Source organism: Micropterus salmoides, unplaced genomic scaffold (assembly GCF_014851395.1).
Source record: "Micropterus salmoides isolate LMB-PRFRI ecotype aquatic unplaced genomic scaffold, ASM1485139v1 Ms_hic_scaffold_2715, whole genome shotgun sequence".
Taxonomy (NCBI): Eukaryota; Metazoa; Chordata; class Actinopteri; order Centrarchiformes; family Centrarchidae; genus Micropterus; species Micropterus salmoides.
The window spans coordinates 1-25,391 of NW_024041946.1; the positions used below are offsets into that span (position 1 = coordinate 1).

General features: G+C 39.1%; 1 pseudogene; it reads left to right on the forward strand.

The window, feature by feature from the left end:
- The first annotated feature begins 553 nt into the window (after positions 1 to 553).
- Positions 554 to 25,391, forward strand: LOC119919391 (annotated as a pseudogene).

Consider the following 25,391-nt stretch of genomic DNA (forward strand, 5'->3'; position numbering starts at 1 on the left):
GCTTGTAGGAGAGGAGTGAAAATTGTAAGTTGAGATGTTTTGTTGTGTTGCTCGCTGTTAGCTAACAAGCTAACGAAAACTGCTAGCTTGACTTGAAATAACTTATTTGTATTGAATGTAATATCTCTCCTAATTCATTAAACAGCACGTAACTAAAGTAAATACCGCTTGTTTAATAACGCACACTTTAAACTGACATGCGTAACGAGCATTAACAACAGGAATTGTTTGGGAAGTTGATAACGTCAAGTTAGGTTAACGAGATGGGTGACATTATGTTATGTGCATGCTTCGATTTGTAGTCTTGTGGATCAGGATTGTGATTATCATATCATTACCGTTAGCTGCAACGTAGATGTTTGTATTCAAATTAGCAAAGCTGTACTGGTGATTCAAGTGAAAACCCATCTAGTGCCCACTTTGTGCTAGTACCTTTTTGGTCTAAGTGGTAAATGGCTTAGAACCACCACGTTGCTTTGCAAGAGACTCTGCATCTTTATGTCTTGTATATCAAAATAGTATTGTTTGTATTTCTTTCCTGTCACAGGTGCCATGAAAATTATTTTCTTACCACTGTCTGATAGGCCACGATAGGCTTGATAGGCAAGGTATGCAGGGGTTATGGAAGGTCTAATGAATTCTGCCGAAGAGCAGCAACCCTCCTCTCCTCTGGCCAACGCATGGGCCAAAAAACAGGAATCAAGCAAGATTCAAAAGCCAAAACTTGTTGGTGGATTTGTTTTAGTGCATGCAGGTAAGTGCGCACGTCATTATTAACATGTAGAATTACATAGAAAGCAGCACCACATAATAAATAAACATTTTAAAGTAATATGGTGGTATCACCATAGTAATTTAAATTATGTTTATTCCCTAATGAACTGAACATCATGTTTTCCTACATAGTTTTCTGCTTTGATATGATCAACTATCATCACTTTATAAACACTTGTCAGTAATGGAATTGCTATTTTTTTGTTATTAGTTTTACCAGGAAATCTGCCTTTTTCAACTGGCATTGGGCCAGAAGTGAATTTTTGACACTAGTTTGAAATCTGACTTTACATACATGGACAGCTGTTATTGCAAATCTAGTGGTTGCTTAAATTCTAGTGTGAAGCCACCTCTGATTTTCTTAATCCCCAGCTAACTCAACATGATCACAACATGCCACTGGTGGCAAAGGTTTTGAGTTCAAGACCCAAGTGATGCAGAATGTGATGCAGGCATTGTGTAGTGTGAATAAGAGGCATGCTACTTTACTAGGTTTAATGATGCATTTGGTTCCTCCTCTTCTTCCTCTTCCACATCATCCTTCTTTCTCCTCAAAATGCCTGGCTAATTTCCCTTCAGGAGCAGGATACCATTCTGAATCTAAGGCCAAGGAGTACAAGCATGTGTGCAAAGAGCCTGCCAGCGAGTAAGTTTACTTTATGGGCATTATCATACTGTTTGTGCACAAAATCAGTCTTATTCTCATTGCAATGTTAGTAATGCATTATCTAGATAATTTGGCACTTCATATTATTAATCTGTTTAATACTTTCTGAATAAAGACCAACAAAACAGACTGACATTGATCATTAATTAAAGTAGCCTTCAAGGCTTTCCATAAGCAATTGAAAAATTGTGCTTACCATTATATTCAAATGTAATTAGTGGAAAATATGCATAAATGTTTTTATTATTTGGTATTGCTAAAATATTAGTACTAAAGACCCCTGTATCTACTAGAAATAAATGTGTTTATGTGATAAATAATGAATAAGTATGCTTTCATCCATACACTGAAGTCAACTTATTTAGTCAGTTTAATAGTTTACAGTTTACTTGCTCTTTAACCTCAGTTGGCTGTGACAACAAATCAGTTATCTAAAAGTTGCTTAATACTGTGGAGTGTGTAAACCTCCTCCTACTACATTTGCACACAAATATCCTGTTCTTGTTCTATCTAATGGATATAATGTCTTTAGAAAGTACCTTTTTTTTTTTTTTTTTTTTTTTTTTTTATATAACACTTGACCTATTACATAATGTTTTTTTGCAATCTGTATTGGCTTTATCAGGACGATATTGGGATTTCTTCCACACTTTCTCAGTGGTTTGCTCAGGTTGGATGGAGAACATCTGTGAACAGCTGTCATTACTATATTTTCAGTGGGATTCTAATCTGTGTTTTGGCAGTACTACGCAAGCACTTTAATGTTCTTGTTTTGAAGTCATTCCAGTTTTCATTTGGCTGTATTAAGATCATATTGCTGTTGGAAGGAAAGTATTTGTTCTTTGGCACTCCAAATCATGTTCCTCTCAGTAATATCATTGTATTTAGTTTCATTCATTGTTCATTCCATCCTTACAAGTTGCTTAATCCCTATGACTGAAAAACAACATCATGCTGCAGCCATCACCCTTGCTTTACTATGGGAATGGTGTTGGATGGGTAAGGAGCTGTGCCCATTTTCCATTGGATGTTGCACTTTGCATTAAGGCCCAAAAGTTAAATTTTAAAAAGGGGCCTTGCTTTCATTGCTATTCATACCTTGTTACAACGTCTTATATTACCTGTTGTGATAATGTTACATAACTGACTTTGAGAAATGTAGGTAGTGAAAGTATTGGCTTAAATGACAAGGTGTCTCTGTCTGTCTTTTCCAGGCTGTGGACCGGCTGAAAGCTGGTGCACTTGCAGTGGAAGCAGTGGCTGCAGCACTGGTTGAACTTGAGGTTGGTTGACTGTGCATGTAACCTTTATTACCTCTGTAATCTGTAACACCACACATACATAATTAACATCCAAAAAACTTTCAGTGAGGATAAGAAACTTAATTTGATGATGTGTGTGTTCATCCAGCACAGCTTTATTCTGCTGCATGTACGCACATCCTGTTGGATGATGTTAGGCATGATTTTCCTCAGAGCAGGGTTGGAATAAAGGATAATGAACTGCTGTAAGAATTTACAAAGAACTGTGGTAGAGCAAGCACTTGTGTTTTTTTAAAGCTAAATTAGAATAGCCATATGGTGCAAAAATACCTGCTCAAGCATTAGGCATAGCACAAGTGATGGGCAAAACTAAGAAACACACTTGAAAAACAGTCTCAAAACCAGCAACAAGTAATTATGAAGTAATATTCTTACTAGAATATTTCTGACTTGTTACTTACTTGACTCATTTTTAAGAAGTACTTCAGAGTGGCATGCGACATGTATTTGCAAATGAAAATGGGACAAAAGCAAAGCTATTATAACTATCTACAAAATTCAAATGAACTCATGATAACAGTGGTTCTGACCCTTTGATAAAGCTGTAGTGTAGGTACTTAAGAAAATGCATCAAGTGCTTTCATCAAATGCTTTTTGTCTTTCTTTAAATTAAGAAGAAAAGAATGACTTTCCTTCAGTATATTAGCATTGACAGTATGCTTCATTGCAATTATAGTTTTATTCTAGGCCGCATGTTTTTAATTGTTCTCAGGACTCTCCTTTTACAAACGCTGGCATGGGCTCCAACCTTAATTTGTCGGGGAAATTGAATGTGATGCGAGTATCATGGATGGGAAGTCGCTCCATTATGGCGCCGTAGGGGCTATTGGTGGTGAGTTACTACACACTTGTTGATATATTATGATAATAATACTGCTATGTTGTCGTGGCACTGAAGTTCAGTCACCTGCAAGTAATAGCAATGACTCAAGCCTCTGTCTGTCATATGTTTTACTTAGATACTTTCTACCATCTCAGAGTGTTTTTAGGGATTTTTAGAGTAATTTGGCATCATAAATCCTTACAATGGGGGACCAACCACTTTTTACAGGGAGAAAATTCAGGAAATGCTGCTAAAATGTACACATCAGTATACTTACATAGAGCTTTCCTTGAAGGCTTTCAACAAAAGCAATTCTTTTGCAAGAACTGAAGATTCACAGCCTAGAAGTGAAAGAATGATGAATGAAACTTTGTCGGCTTGGATATAAAATGCATACCTGTCAACTTGTGTTTTATAAGGTCTCTTAAGGCACTGAGATGTGTTTAAATAGGCTAAAAGAAACCCACTATTCATAGGTGTGCTCGTGTAACAATGTGCAATACTACACAGTAAACTCAATGTCTACATTGCCTGTGAAAATGAACAAAATATACAGAAAGTCAACACAGATATTGCAAAAATCAAACCGTATGTAGTTCACCTGTATTGTGCAGAGAAAGACTCATTATTTGGTCTTTTGATGACTCTTCTGTTTCTCTTATTTAAAAATCATCATTTTGCCCGTAATAATGTGAAGAATTACCGTGTGTTTGAAAATCTAGTCATGAATTGAGGACCTTGATTTGTTTACACTGTAATAAAAGCACATGGAATGAACTGCTAGCCCTGTGATAATTCTGACTTTTCCTTCAGGTATTAAGAACCCAGTCTTAGTTGCAAACCGTCTACTGAGTGAAGCACAGAAAGGGAAACTATCAGCTGGCAGAATACCTCCCTGGTGATTATCATTATGAATTTGTTGTATTAATGTGACTATATCCGCTTGTTAATGTTTTTTCTTTTGTCAGCTTTTAGTAGGGCGAGGAGCACATGATTGGGCAGTCAGCCATGGAATACCGCCATGCCCTTCAGAGAAAATGGCCACCAGTGAGTTTCGTTATACTGATTCAGAAATATGCTTCATTCAAGAAAGTATTTTCTGTTGCGGAACTACTGAACCAAAACACTGCTCAGAACAAGAGCATGGACGAGGTGCATCAACTACTTACGTGGATGAGTTAGATTGAGATTGTTTTTTTTTTTTTTTTTCACACACAGAGTTCAGTTTATCTGCGTACAAGAGGAACAAGCGAAAGATGGAGATGGCAGAAAAGATGGACACAGGACATAATCAGACAAAGAAAAGACGACAATCAAGTGAAAATGTGAGTACAGAAAACAGTTATTTTATTAGCATCATGTGTATTCTTGCTGAATCGGTTGAGTCAGAATGGACCCGCCCCTTTCTGCTGTTTTTGTAGTAGTGTCCCTCACAGCGAACGGCATGTTTTTTATTTGCCCCACAGGTACTGTAAGGGGTTGATCTGTCCAGGTTACCATTTGTACTAAAGAAAATGCTCTGTGGCAGTGGTCAACTAATTGCATCTAATAATCAATACCCCCATGTGGAGAGAAATTCTACTAGCCTGGAAGTGGTACTGAAATGTGGTCCAATAACTAAAAAAGGTATATCTACTTCACTGCACAGGTGCTAATAAAGGCAAGATCCACAGAAAAAACTTGCCACTGTGTGTAGAATGGAACAGAACAAACAGAATGCAAAAAGATAATGAAACAAATACCAAAAGGGATATTATGGGAAGAAACCAAAGGTGGGAAAACCTATGTCCTATAAATTCAGACTGAAGACCTACAAAGGTAAGAGGGGCCAGTAACGATAAGAGCACAGGGTTTACCCCAGTAGAAGATGTTAATGTCAGCATGACCTTGTCCATCGAGGCTACTATTAGTAATGAAGTCAGTTTTATCATGCAGCCCACAGATTCTAAATCAGCAGTTATGCATGGGGATATGTGGCATCAAACTGAATATAAAATTATCAAGTAGAATATGATATTTTGCAGAAAGGAATTAAACTACTCTTCACAACTAAGACGTAAATAAGTTCTGCCAGTTATGATCTCAAATTCTCACAGGGTCTCGAAGGAAATGGTATTACCAGGTTGCACAGAGGTTTCCAACAAACAATTAAAGTGTTGACAAGAGTTGGTGCAAAGTTTCAGTGCCCTGAGCAGCACAACTGGAGAGTTGCCTGATGATGAGCTGAGTGGAAAGCAGTTGAGAGCAGCAACTCATTCTGCTCTAAAGTCACTAGCAGTGGCAGCAGCAGCAGCAGAAAGGGTGGGAGAGTTTAGGTTGGTTAGGATGTGAATTGTGTTAAATGGAGTAAAACATGTAAATGCAACCTTATATGCGTCTTTGGACCTGCTTTTGAACACTATAACTGTTTATTTAGTTCAGTTACATAAATCCTCAATATTAATGAGATATCCATAAAAAGCAAGACTAACACTAAGATAGACTGTTTGTTGACTCAGGCAAGTTCAAGTGATATATGATTAAATGACTGGTAATGATGCCAAGTGGCTAGTTAGCCTAATGAGAGTTTAAGGTTTGACTTGCCCTCTGTTCTCATCCATCTCTTACATGTTTACACAGAACTGATTGACCTATTAAAGATTAATATGCGACTATTTGGTGCAGTTAAGCTACCACTGATTTGGACATAACTGATAGTCAGACTGTGACTGTTCACATGCATGCCTTGTTCAGAGTTTTTTTTACAGTGATTTGGCATCAACCATGTCATTAATTCTTACTCTGTCATTGACTATAAAGTGAATTAACAGGAAATAACCCTATCTTTTATCAAGAATGGAGACTTGTGGGTTCAAGAAAGGCGGTATTGCAGCAACTCTGGTTTTAATTTTCATACACAATTTTCTTTTTTCTGCCTCTGAGTTTTTGCCAAGCAATAAAATCTTTCCATTCTTTTTTTCAGTCCAATATAGGCACCTGTCTCATTATGGTCTATGGTTGCAGTGTTTTTCTTTTAGGAATATCTAAAGCATATCAATATAATTCCTACGATGCCCTTAAGTTTTACATTATTCATTATTTATGTCATTATTTACTGTGGATTTGTTTTATTTAAGGACACCGATAAGAAATGATAGGATTGTCTTTGTAGCATTTTGAAATAGCTGGCTCTGGTTCGTTTTTGGCCTCAAGGGCTCGGAGACAGGCTGATTTAGGAGAGCATAAGACAGATGAGATGTGCTGTTGCCTTTTTTTTAACTCTCCCTTTTAGTAGGATTCAATGTAGTTCTTCAGTTTCTGGAAGGAGTTGAGCTCTGATCATGTATCATAATGCCATTTTACACATTTACCCTGTAGAACTTAATTCATCATGCAGCCTGAGTCATGATGGTTCTCAAACAAGTCACTTCCAAAGTAAACTGCAATCAGGAAAGGAATACAGCTGATGGAAATCACAACATCACATATTTTTAATGAATGTGAAGGGCAAGGAAGAGTGATTATAAATTTCATGCTGTACATTCTTAACTTTGGAAATGTACTTAGTCAAAGATGATGTCTCTGCTGCAAAATGTGAATTTTTGGACTTATCTGAAATTTTCACTCCTCATTTATCCATTTGTATTTATTTGTGTTCTGTTCATGTCACTCTTCTCCTTACTGTCATGTAGGAAAATGGTTCAGGGTGCCTCGATACAGTGGGAGCCATTGTGGTAGACCTGGAAGGGAACGTAGCTGCAGCAGTGTCCAGTGGAGGCCTGGCCATGAAACATCCCGGCAGGGTTGGCCAGGTAGTCAGTAGAAGAATAGAAGAGTTTGCCCTGATCATCCTTACTTCCTGTGTCCCATTGTTTTTTTTGAATGTTAAAGCCCAGTAAACATTTCTGTGCGGGAAGTCATTTACTTTGAGGCAGCTACAGGAAGTTATGAGTTTGCATTAACAGCAGCTTAACAATGGGGGCTGAACAGAATGAATGAATCTGTAGAATTTACTGCCCTTACCTCATTAACACTGTTAAGCTTGGAGCAATAGAGTAGTGAGTATATGGCATGCTATTCTAGTTAATGAGGGGAAATGTAAATTAGGCTGAAATGACCAACCCAGCCTTAAGTGTAAGTTTTAAATAATTTCATTGGGCTATAGTTATCACAGTATGTGATTTCCTAAACAAAAACATTATAACTAAAACAACAACAAAATGTCTTTGCATCTAAAATGTCCTCTCTTCCTCTCTCTTCCCAGGCTGCTCATTATGGATGTGGCTGCTGGGCTGAAAATGCCTGTAATATGAACCCTTACTCTACAGCAGTGAGTACCTCAGGTATACCACAGCACACTCTCTACAATATGTCACAGTTGTGTGTCTGTGTGTGTTGTGCGTGCATGTTTAACTCTCATTGTTAATGTTTACCGCTAGTCCACCTTTTGTTTTGGAGAAGATATGAATCAGAAACAGATATTCGATGTGAGGCCTCTTATTTAGCCTCAGTGAGTCAAGCTTAAAAAAGCCTGATAATACTTTCCGATGACCTCCAACCATTCCAGCTGAGGGATTCTCATCAGTCACTTCCTCAGCTGATTGAGTCATCATTCTCCACTCTTTGTTAGTCAGCTGCGTGCCAGGTGCATTGCAGAGCTCTTTGGATTTACTATGACATTTGACATGGGACACCTGCTGTAGATATGATAGAGGGAGGACTGCCAGGAGTGCAGCAGAAAGATTGTAAATTTGTGCAGTTATCTAGATTCAGATCATAACTTAGTTTTTCTTAAATATATTATTTAATGTTATTTACAGTTTATAATATGCTTCTGTTAATACAAGATGAAAACGCAATGAGGAAAAAAACTTTTGTTGAACTCTCTAAATGTACAGATTCTTTATTCTTCAATTTAGATCTGTACTCAATGTACTTTGACTAACAATTGAAGCATGTTTAATATGTATGGTAAGTACAATAAATGTATAGTAAAAACAATAACAGGAAAAAGTATGTGAACCCTTAAGAATTACCTGGATTTCTGTATAAATTGGTAAAATTAGATCTGATCTTCATTGAAGTCACAAAAATAGAAAAACACAGTCTGCTTCAGCTAATACCATCCAACAACCAACCAACAATTATATGTTTTCATATTATTATTGAACACACCGTGTAAACATATGGAAGCGTATTGCATTAAAAAAAAAAAAAAAAAAAAATCTAAATGATAATAATGCATCCAATAAATTCATACCAGAAATGTCTTTTACAATAAAGCAGGTCAATGGCTGATTTTGTAATAAATGGAGAAAAAAAAGAAATTTAGTGGCACTTAAAGATTGTGACATATAGACTTGACACAGCATTAGGTTGGATGATTTCAACTGGCTTTAAAGAGGTACAAGTGAAATGTTGCTTTTATATTTTTAGCATCGCTGTAACAGACGAGATTTAAATCTTAATGCTATAAGACCAATCTCCGAACAGTAACGTGTCCTGTATTTGTAATGAATGTCAACAATTATTGCGCAGAACAATTTGAACATTAACATGATGCAGAGTAATGACATGATGGTTTCAGATGATTGGATTGAAATCTTCTGACACCACTGGGAAGTGTTTGGTCTGTGCTAATGCAATTTCATTTACGTAAAATTCCATTCAGCTTCATTATATCAGGATGTCAGAAGAAGACTCATCAGAAGATATCTCAAAACCTCTGTAAAAAGATGTACATGAAAGACTGATCTTTAAAAGGTAAAAAAAAATTAAGGTTAAAATGTAAAAATGTGTGACAGTAAGTCTGGGAAAAAAACACTCTGCATTCCCCACCTACTTTTATTGCAATCAATTTTAACACACCTCGACAAGTGTAAGGATGATGCAGGGGAGGATAGAGAGGGTACACACACTTGAGGCAAAGACACTGTTTTTGTATAGATTAAATCCTAGCCTTCATTTCACCAGCCTGTGGTGAAAGTGAACCTTTCTGACCATTACTGACAACAAGAGCCTTGTGAATTTTGTGATTTTAAAAATGCTTTACATTTACTGTACAAGTCTGCATGCAGAGAAACGATAGCAGCCAGAGCAAACAGGAGCAGAGGATGGTATCAAAACTTGAAGAGAGTCAATTTGACAGACACTCTTCCCTTTCAGGACCATTCAGCCATTTCAAAAACAAGTTACATTCTTCTTGAACATTTTTCTACAATGTATACAGCCATGCTTTGGTGATTTTAGCTGAAAGCAACATTGCTGGTTGTGAGCCATATGGATTTGAATGTGAGGTAGAGGCTACATTAGCCCACTTCTTTAAGATGTGCAGACCTCTGCGACATAGCTTCTGGGGATCATTAAAACCTTTTGATGTGGATCTGTAGCCTAATGCATCACAGCACAGACGAGCTGATTTGATCTGACAGGCTGAAGCTTAAGTCATATGTACTGAGATAGCCAGCGTTTTGCACTGCTAAAGCTTGTCTGAATATATGATCACCAGCAATCAGTGAGAAATTTAGGCTAATGTAACAATAGTAACAATAGAAACAATTATTTTAAATAAACAGCCTCAGAAGTCCATAGTGTTGTAAATAGTGATTTTAACTGTATTATGTGCATTTGTATGTATTAAAGGGCTGTCACTTACTTGAAGTCTGCAGCTTAAAGGTCATTTGATCCATTCTGTATTTGTTCCATTAAGCACGCAGTGTAAGACTACTATCTTGGTAAAAGTCTATCAATTATCCCAGTAGATGAAGTGTACATGTTTGCTCTGTATGTATTTTGACCTCATCCTGTTTTCTTATATTGTGGCTTTGCCTTTGATGTTACTAAAAAAGCTTTCCTTATGGGTATGGAGAGCATAATGTGTGTTCCAGTACAACACCTGTTTTTAATTTCACAACATGAAAGGCATTCCCATCAAAAGAAACTGTAATTTCCATGCTGACATGAGGAGTATGATCCTCACCCTATAGCATATATGTCACTCTTCCCTTCACCTCACCACCACTTTGTCCATTGCCCACACACACACACACACACACACACACACACACACACACACACACACCATTCTAGTCTGTATCGTAATATTTGGCTCATGTGGGTCTTTGTTTTATATGCGGTGCCTGCTTTGCCTGGCCTTTGCTTTGCTGTGCCAAGTGAGGGAGCAGCTCATGAACTTCACTGTTTATTCCTACTTTTGTTGGCTGTCAAAATACTGTTTGTTTGGCCTCTTTCTTTTTGCATTTCTCTTGTGTTGAGCTGCTATTGTAGTCTGAGCTTCTTGCTGCAGTCCCAGTTCAACAGTGTCTGTGCTGCCATATTATCCATTTCCCCTGGGACAGAGCGCTTTATGGTAAACACATTACAAAAGGCACAGTACCTGGCCAATTGACGCTCTGCTCTTGTTAAAACAGAACTTCAAATTGCTCCAGGCATCTGGTCTCCGCAGTTACCGACCTGCATTCAGTTTTGTTGTAGTTACCTGAAATTTTATGGGGCCTTCATTTGTGTTTACAGAAACAACAAGGCTATATTCTTAAGTCTTTATGGGTTTTCACAGGAGCTTTTGCCAGATGCGTTTTGTTTTCACTTTCTTTTTTCCTGAGTACGAGCAGACATTTGAGAAATATCATATTGTAATCATGCAGCATGCATTTAATATCCTCTTTCCTTAGCAGCAACAAGGTATTGATTTTAATGTTGGTCCTTTTAAGCAGCAAGTAGCATATTATCTAAGATATAAAAAAAGCACACCTGCTAGGTTCTGACTTGGAAGTGGCAGAGGGTAAGGTGAGACATTTGTACAGGCTGCCCATGCTTTTTATGGTTCTTGGTTTGCTTAAATTCTTAACAAAATGCTTAGTTTCTCTTAGTTCCTCCTCCTTGGACCTTTCGTTATACCACATTAGCATAGCTAAAGAGCATCTGACAGATTCAGGTGCTAATTGAAGCCAACTGAAGCGCACCCTGCTGGCACTTTGAATTAATTCAAAGGATTAAGTTTTAGCATGAATAAAATGTTCACACGCAGAACCTTTATACTGCATTGCTGTTTCTGTGGACGGTAACAAAAGGGTGTCACAGTCTTCACAGATAAAATTGCATTTGGCATGCTGTCACTTATGTCATAACTCCACACTGTTAGTCAGTGGTCTAATAAATAATAGTATAATAATAATATCAAATTGTTTGTTGTAGTTTACCTTCCACATTTAAATAAATAATATTTTTGGTGTTTGGTCAGTTAAGCCTTAATGGGAAAGTCATGTTTCTAAAAATATATATTAGCGTAACATATACATAGAAAACCTGTTGAGGCATAAATGTGTAATTTTGAAACATGTTGCATGTTAATATTGCAGTTACGCAGTAAGCCAGAGCACAGAATTTTACAAAAGTGGAATTAATAATGGGTGGCTGCTGTTTCAAATTCCCAGACCAGCTGGGAATCTGGGCAGGGAAAGCTGAATGAGAAACACAAATTTCTCTCCGGCAATTACTGTCAGTGTGTCCTTGAGCAAGGCAGCTTTGCTTGGCAGCCCCTAGGTGCTGTCATCTTTACCTTAAATAAAAAGGCTGAGAACATGCTAAAAAGACTGCAATAGCTCTGTATTTTTTCTAATAGCTGAAAAGGCCAGTCCTTTCATTTTGCAATATTTTACATTACATAACTTAATAACCAGATAAATTGGGAAAAGGTGTTTTTTTTAACATGGTATGAATATCAAATGGTAATCAAGAAATACTCACACATACTAAATTCTTCAAAGTTCACTTAAACATCAAGATGTGAAATATCAAGATGTGATTAAAACCATATACAGCTAATGTTTTGTTTAAACAGACATTTGTTTAAATGGGCCTTGGATTCTTGGGTGCCAGTGGGTTGCACTACATGTGCTACAACTCTGAACTCACTGGAGACCTTGTGCAATTCTGATCGAATGCATGCATTATTGCAACAAAGAAATGAGTGGATAAAAGTTAATGATAAAGGTTCAGCTGTGTCTGTGTGTCTTGTTCCAGGCTGTGGAGAGCATCTGATTCGCACCATGCTGGCACGAGAATGCTCTGCTGCCATGCAGTCTGAAGATGCCCACCAAGCGCTGCTGGAGGCTATGCAAAACAAGTTCATCAGTGAGTCACCCACAACCACTCCTTTCCACACACGCATACTAGTCGGCCATGAACTCGTTTGCCAGAAACACAATGATGCACTAAAAGAACTGAACTAACAAACAGATGTTGCGTAACATAAGGAATGAGCTAACAACTGGAAACATCGGAAATAATAGAATCAGAAGAGAGACGGCTTTTGATTTATGGACCGTTTTCACTGTTTAAACAGGGCCTTCAAATGTTCCACACATCATAGCTGACAGCCACAGATTATTTTAGAAGACATACTTGCTTTGTTGAAAGTTCATGTGAAGATGTAATTTTTTTTTCTGCCATATTCTCAGAAGTGGTCAGTTTTTTAGCATGTCTTGTTAACTGTGTTTGCTGCGCCTGTGAATGACCACTGGGATAGAGCAGGGAAAGAAAGGACATGTGGAAACGTGGTGGTTTCTGCCTTGTTTTGGCCTCCTTTAGAAGTCCATCCCAGTTTGGCATTGTCATGGACATCTGTAACACTGAGACATTTGGACAGACGGGATGAAGTCAATTTGAAGTTAATTCTTTTGTTGTTTCCTTTTAAGATTCACATTAAGTTAAACGGAGCCCCATAAATCCTGCCTTAGCAAGAGCAATGATGACAGTGTGTGTGATGTGGCGGCCTCTCACTGAACTTTCATGATACAGCTGTCAGGTTCCATATCCATCCAAATATTTAGATCTTTTTGTGTAATACAGCAACTCTTATTGTATAGATACACCTGCCAAACATAAACACACACACAAATACTCAAATAGTTTAATCCCATTTATTTTTCCTTCTTTTGTTGTGATGGGTAAAAAAAACTGTGAACCCTGAGGCAATAATAGAGATATTATGAAATGTTTAATAAACCTATACCCTTTTCAAAATGGAGAACAAATCCCAAAACTTTATGTAAATGTTGTCCAAGCTATTTTCAAAAAAATAGTTTTTTTTATAGAGTGAAGGGAACATTACAACATGGGACCAAAATTAGTGTGAAATGTGACAAAGAAACAATGGGATGCAGACACAATAATATTTTCATCATGCGCCAATTGGTCCTGTTTTTCTTGTACTTGTTGCTGTGTTAAGACATTTCACGACACCAAAAGCTCTTTTTATTTAGCTCTTTTTCAAACAAAGCCTTTTTTTCTTTTATTGCCCCACACTAATCAGTCAATTCAATGTTTTTTTTTGTATACACAACATCACTTCTGAAATTTGGTCAGGGAGCAAGAAAGGTTCTCATTGATTCCACAAAGCCAATTGATATTTCTGTTTGTTTTTTGAAAGAAAGCTCGAAGGTCTTTGAGAGTCAGCTGGATATTTTTCTTGAAATGAAATATCATGTAACAGGAGTGTATACTGTGTGTGGGGAGTTACAAATTACACTACCTGTCATTAACCTATTATGTGCTCAAACCTGCCCATACGAATGGAGTGAAATGCTTTTTTATTGAACTAAATAAAATAAATACATCAGGACAGAATAATTGCTTGCAGTTGTTTAACTTGGCCAGACAGGCAAGCAACTTGAATAGAAGGATTTCTTTTTCTCATAGATCACAGTAATTTGATTAAAAGGGCTGTGTTTCGTCCAGTCTTTTCATGTGTTATCCTTGGTTCGATGTGTTGGGGTGGGGAACTAAAAGTATACAAGAGAGTTTTTGACTGAGGAGAAACCTGTCATTCATACCATGCTTATGCCTCATTTAGCCATCTCTTTTGGTGCTTTCTTTGTGTGTCCAGGCTCACCCTTTCTGGCCAGCGAAGATCGTGTTTTGGGTGGAGTAATTGTCTTGCGCTGCTGCAGATGTGTGGAAGCTCCGCCATCTCAAAATATTCAGGGTATACTGGGTAAGTCATGAATCATTTCAAGTCAGGTCACATTCAAACCTCCACGCCACAGCTAACAGTAAGCAAGTATTTGGCTGTTAATATTTTAAAAATCCTTCATCAGATATGGGGAGGAGGCACTGTAGCTTTCCTGGCGGGTGGTCTGTGTTTTAACTTACACAATCGGGCTCTGGTTTCACACCCTTCATCTCAGATTCAACAGAGACCTCCCACTATGGAATCAACTGCTAATCTTCAGACAAGTGGAGGCCCTCTGAATTCTGCCCCCATTTTGACTGATTGTATTGGCGGATCTGATTTATATATTTTTTACCTTCAGCAGAATGATCCTTACTTTCTCAAAGCTACCATTATGGAATTGGACATAATCTGAGTTCTGTCCACATTTTGGCCATATGATTTACTACTAAGCTTTAATGTTGCCCTTTTAACCTTTGTGTTGATAACAAAACAATGGATGAGTTCAAGTTCACTGATGAAGTAGAGCAGATGTTCTTCCAATGTAGATTTCAAATTAAACATGATGGCAAATAACTAGGGAAGTGCCATTTATATGATGCATTATGTCCGCCTGAATAATAACATGTTCCAAAGTATCACTTACTCAGTGATGTGCAGGCCCTGTTTGATGCTGTTTATGGACCGTAGCCCTTGTACAGAGCGTGGACTACTTCCAATTACTGTGGACTGCAAAGGGCTCTGTGTTGATTTACAAGAATAAACAGTATGTCGACCGCATCCTTTGAATGCTGTAGTTTCTACTCTAATTCACAAGTTCTACCTTCCTCTGCAGTTATGTCACAACTTTGAGTCATATATTTTCATGGTAATGGGCACGCTCAGAGTTTACGGTGGTTTGGCACACTGAGTCACCTGCCAAATGTTTTTCCTTGGCTGATGGAAAGACTGTTGATTTCTGTTCATTTTGAAAAATCAAACTTTTAGCTCAGTTCTTTCCCCACACTCTTTTTATTTATATTTTTACATTTATATTAATTAATATTTTGTTAATGGATTTTCTCCTGTCCGCTCTATGATTAACCTTTTTATCTGTGCATTTTCACAGTGGAGTTCCTATGGAGTCACACCACAGAGAGCATGTGTGTTGGCTACATGTCTGCCCAAGATAGCAAAGCAAAGGTGAGCTTCCCAATTAGCTTGACAAGCAAAATGTCTTTGTGAGTGAGTTTTAAAAACACTTAGGTTATAGCGGAGTGTAAACATCTCTAGCTCATTAACAACACTCATTAACACACACAAGAAAGTTCAGGAATAGGTGTAGGCTCATATTATAGAGCTCATGAAATATACTGTATAATACTGCTAAGACCATTTCACTGAGCAGTGGCTTGAAATTTATGGACCCTGTTTGACTTGCAGTTAGAGCCATAGTTTTGACTTTTATGAATGTTTTTTTACATCATATTTTCCAGGATGGATAATGTTTATTAGAAAAACATCAAGCTCTGGTATAAGTAAAGTCGCAGATTTTTAAACTTTACCAGAATGCTGAAATATAATTTTGTGTGTTCTTGCCTGTTGTTGACAATTCCTCTTTAAAAATTTCTCAATTTGTTGAATGTAGGTGCACAATATATTGGTCAGCTCACTTGTCTTGGGCAATACATGTCATTTTTATCTGGACTGGTATCAACTGTGTTTGAAACAGCATATATTTAATATGTAAATGAAGAATATATGAGTTTTCATTCAATAATAACAACTATGAGGAAACTTGGGGAGACTGCTGGGCACAATATCAAAATTAGGAGTTCACTTTCATGCTCTGAGTGTCTTTTTCTCTTCTGCACCTAGTAAAACTCAGAGACAGAAAGTCACATAACATAAAACGGGATGGTTAACGTCTGTTTTACTCCTGTATACTTCTGACATGTAACTGTCATATAGCATGTTGATCAAACAAATCCCAACAAAGCCATAATTAATTTATTTAAAAGTCAGTTTTGGTTAATTCAACTTAATTCTAAACTTGGTTCATAGCACAAGTCAGAGTTTATAGACGCTGCTTATTGTTGCACTTGGCATGAATTGGGGTTACCTATTACATAAGATGCTAACTCCACTGAAGACCTGGGGAGAGTCTCTAACGTGCATTCCAGTGTGTTGCCAACAGGGGACTTGCAGAGTGCCCTCTGGTGGACAAACTATGCAACGACAACACTCATAACATGACTGAAGGATCCATCTCTCCCTTTCTTTATTAATTGTCATTTATTGGCTGTTATAAACACTGATACAGATTTATCTACAATTAGCTCATATTGGATTGGGCTCTACAACCAATCCAAACCCCAGGTCCCTGTGGTCTGCTGGTGACCTTGGCTTTTGGATAATGGGACTAAAAGTCTTTGCAGAAGTATATTACATTTACAATTTTGTAGAAAATAGAGGACTACATCATGAATGTTGGCTCTGTGATCCTCTTCCAGGATCTTAACTTACTAAAGGTCATGATTAAAACTAACGTACATAAATTGTATGACTGGAATCAGTCAGTGCGGCTTCTTAAGCAACAGGGCTTAATGCTCTGGCCTCCTGGCTGTAAATGGAGACTCAGCTCAGACTGATTTGTTTGGCTAATGTATCTCCGTCACTCTCTATAAAGAGAGGGCACTGTTTTCAAGCCTGGTTCGGATTTCAAAGTGTTTGCCCCGCGCCCTGTGTCGCCGCCCCCTCACCCGTCCTTTTTCCTTTTCTCTTTCTCTTGGTCTATCTCTCCAGTCACTCTCCCTCTCTGGCCCTACCTGGTCCTAAAGTACCATAACTTTCACTGAAAGTCATGCAGCACCGGGGATATCGGTATCAATCTGCATATTTTTCAGATGTGCTCTGGGTATTGGGCTTTGTGGTGGAATGTGAGCCTGCAAGCTCCCCTTTCACGCCTGTGCCAACGTAAAGAGGTGAGCAGAACACAATGAACTGTGTTCAGGGGCACTTTCAGTCACCAAACATTGCTTTTGTTTGTGAGTTTTTGTTTTGTTTGTCTTCTTAAATAATGTACTGTGTGTGAGTTGGAGGTATAGCAGGCATTCGCAGAGGGTGATATTACTGGTGGCATATAGTAGTCAGAAAAACCTAGTGCCTTCAGTGAGCCTCACTGTTGGCATGCAACAGCATTTATGATGGACACAGTGAAGAGGACAGTGGTATCTATGTTCTATCAATAAAATAAATTGCAGTTGCAGATGGGAGGCATTACATTTAACATCTTGTGACTTGTGAAGCAGAAGATGTTGTGATATAAACTAGGTAATAGATAATAATTTGGTTGTCAGTATTCTACCTAGACAGGGTGAGCTACCAGTGGGTCTGAAAAGGAAGAGCCAAATTCAGTGCTCTGCTACTGTTCCACAGACGTTCCTTTTGCAGATCCAGGAATATCATCTGTCTGTAGTGGGATCTGGCTCTCCTGGGAAATGATATCCACTTCCTCTCAACTGGGCATTGGTGACACAGTGATATTGGAGAGTGCAGCCAAGAACACAGCTGCACAACCAAACCTCACACTGCTCCATCAGACACTGAGCAGCAAGTTGGGGTTCCTTCATGGCTCCACACTTGGTGCAAAGCACGGTTTTACCTGTCACTCCCCACCTGAGCCCAGAGCCCCCCCCCCCACACACACACACACTCACACACTCACTGACAACATAACATCCTTTGAGGGGATGCCACAGGAGAGCATCTGTTTTCCCTCCAATGGGGTTTAAGTTCAAAAGTCCAGAGATGGAAACCTTAATGCGACCAGGCACCGGTCATGATGTCTGCAAACTCTGGTCTTGTCTAAAAGTGGTCTGTCCATGAAGGCCCAGGGGGTGGCACCATGGTCTTCTCCGCAGATGTCAAACTGAAGAGAAGTTGTGCCTCCTAGACAGAGTAGAAAAGAATGGCAAAAGTATGCTATGTAGATTCTGTGGAGATGAACTAAAGTGTTCAATTCATCCTCCTGTAAAAGCATCACGTATTTGTCCTCTTGCCATCTTGCACTGCAGCAGGACAGGCAGCACATTAACAACACACATTAACACATTAAGTCCATACAATGAAGACATCCTTAACTGTGTTGTTATAAATACTCGCTGAAGAAAACTTGGTAAGGACTAATGTTCTTGTTGCACTTTATTAGGTTGCCTGAATAATTCATCCTGATTGAAAGACTTGTAAATGTTAAGTGCATTAAGTTGCAGAGATTGCGTACAGAGCCAGAGCCATCCACAGCCTCAGCTGCTATTCTGCAGACATTCTTCCCATTCCTATTAGCGTCCCACCGGGCATTTCGAACCAGCCAGTCAGAGTCCATCTTCCACTGCTTTTCTGTGATAAGAACATGAAAGGGCTGATACACAAAGTAGCAGGCGTATTTAGGACAGAGGTCAGACTGGATTTATATTGTAACAAGGCTATTTCTCTTTTTTCTTTTTAAATCTGGGATTTCTGTATACAGTAAATATTCTGACAAATGACGGTTTCATAAACCCGGGATAACAGTGAAGCATGCCTTAGCTCAATCCAAAATATTTTGGATGTCAGGCCAGTTAAGACACTGTACTGGCAGCTCCTCTGAGTTTTTTTCTTACTGTTCAATCAGATGTCTGTATCCTAATCCTTTTGACTGCTACGAGCTGTAAAGCAGCAGTGCTGGAAAGGGAGCGTATCTGGTTTTATTCAGATGCTCACCTGTGTTTGCACTGGATAGGACATCAGAACATCAAGCCATGCTTCTGAAACCGTTACATTGTTTTATTGTTTGTCATGACTGGACAGTAAGAGAAGTGTAAAAGATCCACAGCAGCAGCACCATGGCTCAGTTCCCACCTCCTGGACATCATTACCACTAGAAAGCTTTTGTGTAAGGCCAGAGAAAATCAAATGGCATGCAATTCAGGCCTCCTGGTTATTGTCTGCTTTGTGTATTACACGACAAATGTCTTTTATTATGGTGCATTTTCTTTTTATTATCCATCTTGCATGGAGAATAAATAGCATATGATTGTTTTTTTTTTATTATTTTAAATGAAAAGAATGTGAAAACCACAACACAAAACAACGGCGTAGTCATAGGGCTAAATTTATCCATTGGCCTACACTGTGGTGTTAATGTGTAGCTTTTCTAGCTCCTAAACACATTCATATCACCAAAGAATGTTGTTTTTCTCTGACAGATACAATGGAACTGTGTTTTTCACGTTATGTTTTGACTCAGCCATAGTCCTGTCATGTGGTCACTTCAGTCACCGAGCATCAAGCTGACAACAGGCTCACTGTGGGTTTGCATGTCTTACATTTATTCATTTAGCTGACGCTTTTATCCAAAGCGACTTACAATTGCTGTATATGTCAGAGGTCACACACCTCTGAAGCAACTAGGGGTTAAGTGTCTTGCTCAGGGACACATTGGTGTCTCGCAGTGGATTCAAACCCGGGTCTCTCACACCAAAGGCATGTGTCTTATCCACTGCGCCATCATAATTTTTTTTTTCCTGTCTATCTAGCCCAGTTTTTATATAATTCTACATTTCTTTGTTCCTCTTTCAATTCCACTGACTTAATAATTAGTTTATACTGCTTCTGTAGATATGGAATCCACCGCAAGAATTCATTGAACATGTAAATTGGAATATGAGTTATGACAGGGTACATTGTAAAGGAGATGTTGAGATGGACATCACACCCAACAACAGACAATCTTAAATTCAGTATAAATTGGTGTCTAAATAGTTATTGAAGTGGTAATGATAACTCTTTGGCCACCATCACCCTGTGAAACCGCCAAAAAGTTTCCTTTTAAGTTAACTGCCCACTTACAAGGACGAGCACAACAAGGTTTCAGGGCTTCCGTACTGTATTGTACTGCTAATGGCATTGAGCTGAATCACCCAAAAATGTTAAGTACATTTCTTCTTGTCAATCAAATATCTGCTGCAGACTAATAATCAAAATGTGAAATCAAACTGATAGTAAAAGTTGCCACAACAAAGACACAAAACTGTGTGAATGTCAATTAGTAATTTAGTGTTAACACATAAGGCTACAGCATTATTTATCTGATGCTGACCAGACTTGATCTCACAGACATGTTAGGACATCTGTTGTGTCTTCTGAGCCTGAAGCACTACTCATCCTCACTACTGTGTCCCTGTCACCTGGACCCTGACACCATAGCTTGTGTGAGGCTCGCGGTGCTCTCAGTAATGTAGTGGTATAATTACTCACTTGTTTGGTTTAGTAAGCCCTTTATTTTTCCGGCTTGCTCGCTCGTGTTGTCCGTTCTATCAGATTGAAGAAAAAATTAAGGGTTAACATATGGAGCAAGGTTGCACGTAGGGGTGAGCGTAAGGACACGTTGGTGTCATTGTCAAACACAGTTCTCTTGCAAAATATATGAAGCCATACAGCTAGCCGCTAATTATAGTGTATTTTCAGCTGTGTGTTCAGTGTGGTAGAAATTTGAATGAACATTGTTCTTTTCCCCTGACATGCAAACATCAAAAGGAAAACATTTAGCAGTCACCATTCGTTGATTATGACTGAGCTGTGGACCTTCACTCAAAACAGTTTAACCGAGGCCTTTCTTTAACCTCATCTTAACAAGATGAAGGGGAGAAGATGAACCCAGAAAAGGGGTCCTGGAGGCATAATGGCCCCTGAGAGTGTTGCCATGTGTGCATGGCCTTGTCTGGCTGTTGTCCCATTGTAGTGACAGTTGCCCTCGGGGTGCCAGTAGTCCAAGCCTACACAAAAAGAAGTCCAGTAGAGATGAAGGCTCCTGCGAATGGAGGAGTGATGTCAGGCCAATTCAGTGGCCGGGTCAATAAGTGGATGGACTCTTCCCCCAAGCCAGCCAGTGTTACCGTCTGTGGAGAGAGAAAGAGAGACAAAGGAGTATGACAGCTGTTATTGGCACTGGGGAGAGTTGGTCACCTTTGATCCCCCAGTTGAAGTATAACTGCCATCCTCACAGCTGTGTTTGCCCCTTCCCTCCTCCTCTTACTCCTCTCTGTCTCTGCTCAAACACAAAACACTAACAGTCTGTTTCCTTCATCCACTTACTCTGTCTCTGTCAGGAGTACATGCTCATGATGCAACAGTAGAAGAAATTGATGTTTGCATTGTATACCCTCATATGTGATATTATTAAAATTATATTTGAATTGTTTTGACACTAAGCCCACACTTAACAAGCAAGTGGCTTAAAAACGACCTTGTGGTTGTGGAGCTTCTGGTACTGTCTCCTAGTAGATGGGGGGACCGTTGGCAACGACATAGAAACCCGAAGGAGGGTCATTAGGAGGAACAGCCTGCCTGAGCAGAACCTGAACATTAGTTTGTTATTGGACGTCCTGTTCTGGCCATGGACTGTGCATTAAAACATATTTGAACATGAGGTCGTTCACCCCGGACCAAAAATGTAACTCTTTATCTTCTCTGTGGTACCTGTTGCAACACATCTACAACATTGATGCTCCTTTGTACATATTGCTATTTTCAGTATTAATGCCTGGTAACATAGTTAATAAAAACCACGTTCCATCATCATCATCCATACCTTCATCTTTACTTGTTTGCTCTAATTATGATGTGTGAAAATTGGATGTGTCTTCTGTTGTTGCCTGCAGACCCACATATCCAGATTACCACCTGGGACTATTCCTGGACAGTGTTTGGCCATTGAGGGAGGCGTGTGTCGGCTGGTGAGCGTAGTGGAGTGAGCCGCGTTCTTCCTCCTACTGGGCTTCTTCAGCAATATTCCAAGACTAACTTTTCCACACACACACACACACACACACACACACACACACACACACACACAAAGCCTTCACTTTCCCCCCATCTTCGTGATGGCAGAAGTAATAAGCTTTAGCTGTTTTAACAGGTGCCCAGGTAGGAGGGAGGGATGTTAGCTTCTACTTAGTGCACTTAAAGTACTTCCCTTTGCCCCTGTCTGCCTCCAGCATGTACTCTATGCCAACCCCCCCCAAGTTCTCCAGTATCACCTGGATTAGACTTGATGCACCATTGCCTTGATGCACCATTTTTCTTTATTACTCTTTTCCAACTAAAAGTGGCATCCTTCCTTTTGTAAATAAGCTATGATTTAGGAAAACAGGGTGAATGTTCATGTTGTTTTGTATTGCTGAACAGATTGTGTGACTATTTTCAGACGTTTAGGAATTTCAAATGCAAGACCTTATTTTGTTCTTAAAATACTTTTCAAGGTTAAAAAAAGATGTCATATTGCACCTTGTGGAATGCCTGCTACTCAAGAAAATTGTTATGAATGAAGCATTTGTAGTTGTGAGAGCTGAACAGTGATGATAAAAGCTATTTACAATGTTAACACGTGCAAATTAACTTCCATGTACTCGTACACAAACACATTATATTATTAATCCTTCAGCATACTGTATAACGTAGCATAACGTGCATTTTAGATCATGAAGAATTTTATAACCATTTCAGAATAGAATGCTTTGCTTTGATTGTTTTAAAATGTGAATACATAGCTATTGCATGTACAAAATCTACATTAAGCCACTTTCTATTCTCTGACAGGTGTAGAGTTGATCAAGAAGCAGGAAGCTATGCACTTCCAGAGTAATGCTGATACATACATATAGTGCTCAGGTAGCAGCATTTGACCCCACCGCCAAACATGACTGTTAGTCCTCATTAAAAAAAATAAATAAATCACAATTTATATTTATATAGTCACATTGACAGAGACATGTATTTTCTTGCTAAAAAAAGGAGAGCTAAAACTCATTTGTATGCATCAAGCCCAGAAATTGTGCTGTTGAAAAGTGTACTTGAAGGGAGCAATGGTCTAAATTGATACTTCTGTTGGGATAATTAGTTTCCCCGGTTTTGCTGTTTCACTCAGTTACTACTAAGAATTCCAATCTCAACAAAACCACAATAGAGCTTGTGTATTCTTTACTTGAAAATGCAACAAATATAAAATGGTATAAGCTATTTAAATGGTACTATGTGCACAGCTCTTTACACTGCTCAAAAAGTTAATAAAATCTATGTTGCTACATTTCAGCATCTATCTTTAGTCTAAACTCCATGACATGAGACACATTCTTCCAACTGAGCCTTTTCCAAAAAAGATGTGCATTGCTCTTAGGAAAGCAGTTTGTGTAAGCCCAAACAGACATAAACACAGCATAAATATAATCTGAACTGTGGACTGCCAAAAATGTATAGTCTGGGAATAAATTACATGCTGGGCAGTAACTGGAGTGGGATAAAAAAGAATTCTGCAGAAGGACTTGTCAACATGCTGAAACATTTTAGCATGAGAGAGGAAATATTGAAGTCTGTGTTTGTTGAGGAACCTCAGTGACTTTTAAAAATGTGTGCAGTGTGTCTCCCCCCCCCCCCCCCCCCACTCCATCCACCCACCCCAACACACAAACACACACACAATATGTTTCTTTCCCAAGACACCACAGTTTTTTTGACATTTCAGCTTTTTTGTCACATTGAAAAAGAGTGGATTATGTAAGCAATATTTTACATTCTCCAGTATTTTGTGTTGATTTGATTCCTCTTAAATATGCTTTTGAAGGCTCTTATTGGAGAGGGCAGTTATTTATATCAGCAGTCTAACAACAGTCTCTAGGGCAAGAGTTTGTCCAGCTGCTGGCTCTGGATCGTGGCCACTCTAGTGTCTGTGAGGAATGTGCAATAGAGATGTTCATGAAGATAAATATATTCACCGTTTGAAGAGCGAGAGGCCTGCCTGTCAGTGCATCATGTCTCGTTGTGGAATAGGATCACATATGATGATATCCAGCCGGTTCGCCTCTCAGGTGTAAGATGTCACTGTCTTTTGACATCACTAATGCGCAGAATGTATTTGACAGGTCAGAAGGACCAGCAGAGGGTTGTTGGGGAGGTGCGATGCAGGTTTGTTTTTGTTCCACAGTTCTCCTGACCCCTGTTTGATCCTGAGGGTCCATCTAAAAGGAGATGTAGGTTACCTTGCCCCTCACCCACACTCACACCATTCTCTATTAGCTTGATCGCGTGTTATTATACAGCATACTCTTTTCATCAGAGCTAATCTGTGTTGCTGGGAGACCCTCTTCCCCACTCAGCACAGAACCTTCCCCTTCAAACATCATCCCTCTCTGTTCGGGATCCCCTTAGCTTTGAAAAAGGATCCAGGGTCTTTAAAGAGTGGACGGGGTCCTGAGCCATTCAAGGTGTATCCAATGCCTTGTGCTCAGCAAGGCTCTTAAATGCAAAACAGACGGTGGAGCAAATAAAGATCAAAGGCACCAGCTTTGCCCGCCTGGCCTGCTGTCCTCACATGCCAGGCGGTGTTGTCACAGTGAATCACGGCTGTGCAGCTTCCGTGCTCATGCTGACCCCCGTCCTTCAGCACCTAAGGGCCACCAACACCCTAAACACTGCTACAGCCCCTCTGCGCCCGTTTCTAACGTCAACACTCACACACACACAGGGTTAAAACCAGATGTTGTGTATGTAGCTGTCCTTCAGACCAAGCCAGAATTGTCCCTGAGGAATCAGAAGAGCCACTCACCTTGATGCACGTGAGGATCCCCTCTTATCGGGTTCACAATGAGAGGACTGAGCTAAACAGTTGGGCATTTCAGTAGTATCTGATTTAGTGACTTGTTTCATTGTGCCTTCGTTTGGCTGTATTTCTCCTAATGAAGTCATTGATCTTGTGTCTGTGTGGGTGGTGACTCAAATGGGATATTATTTGTCTATGCAATAATCCGCTGGATGCTAAATAAAGTCTGCCTCTTGAAAAGA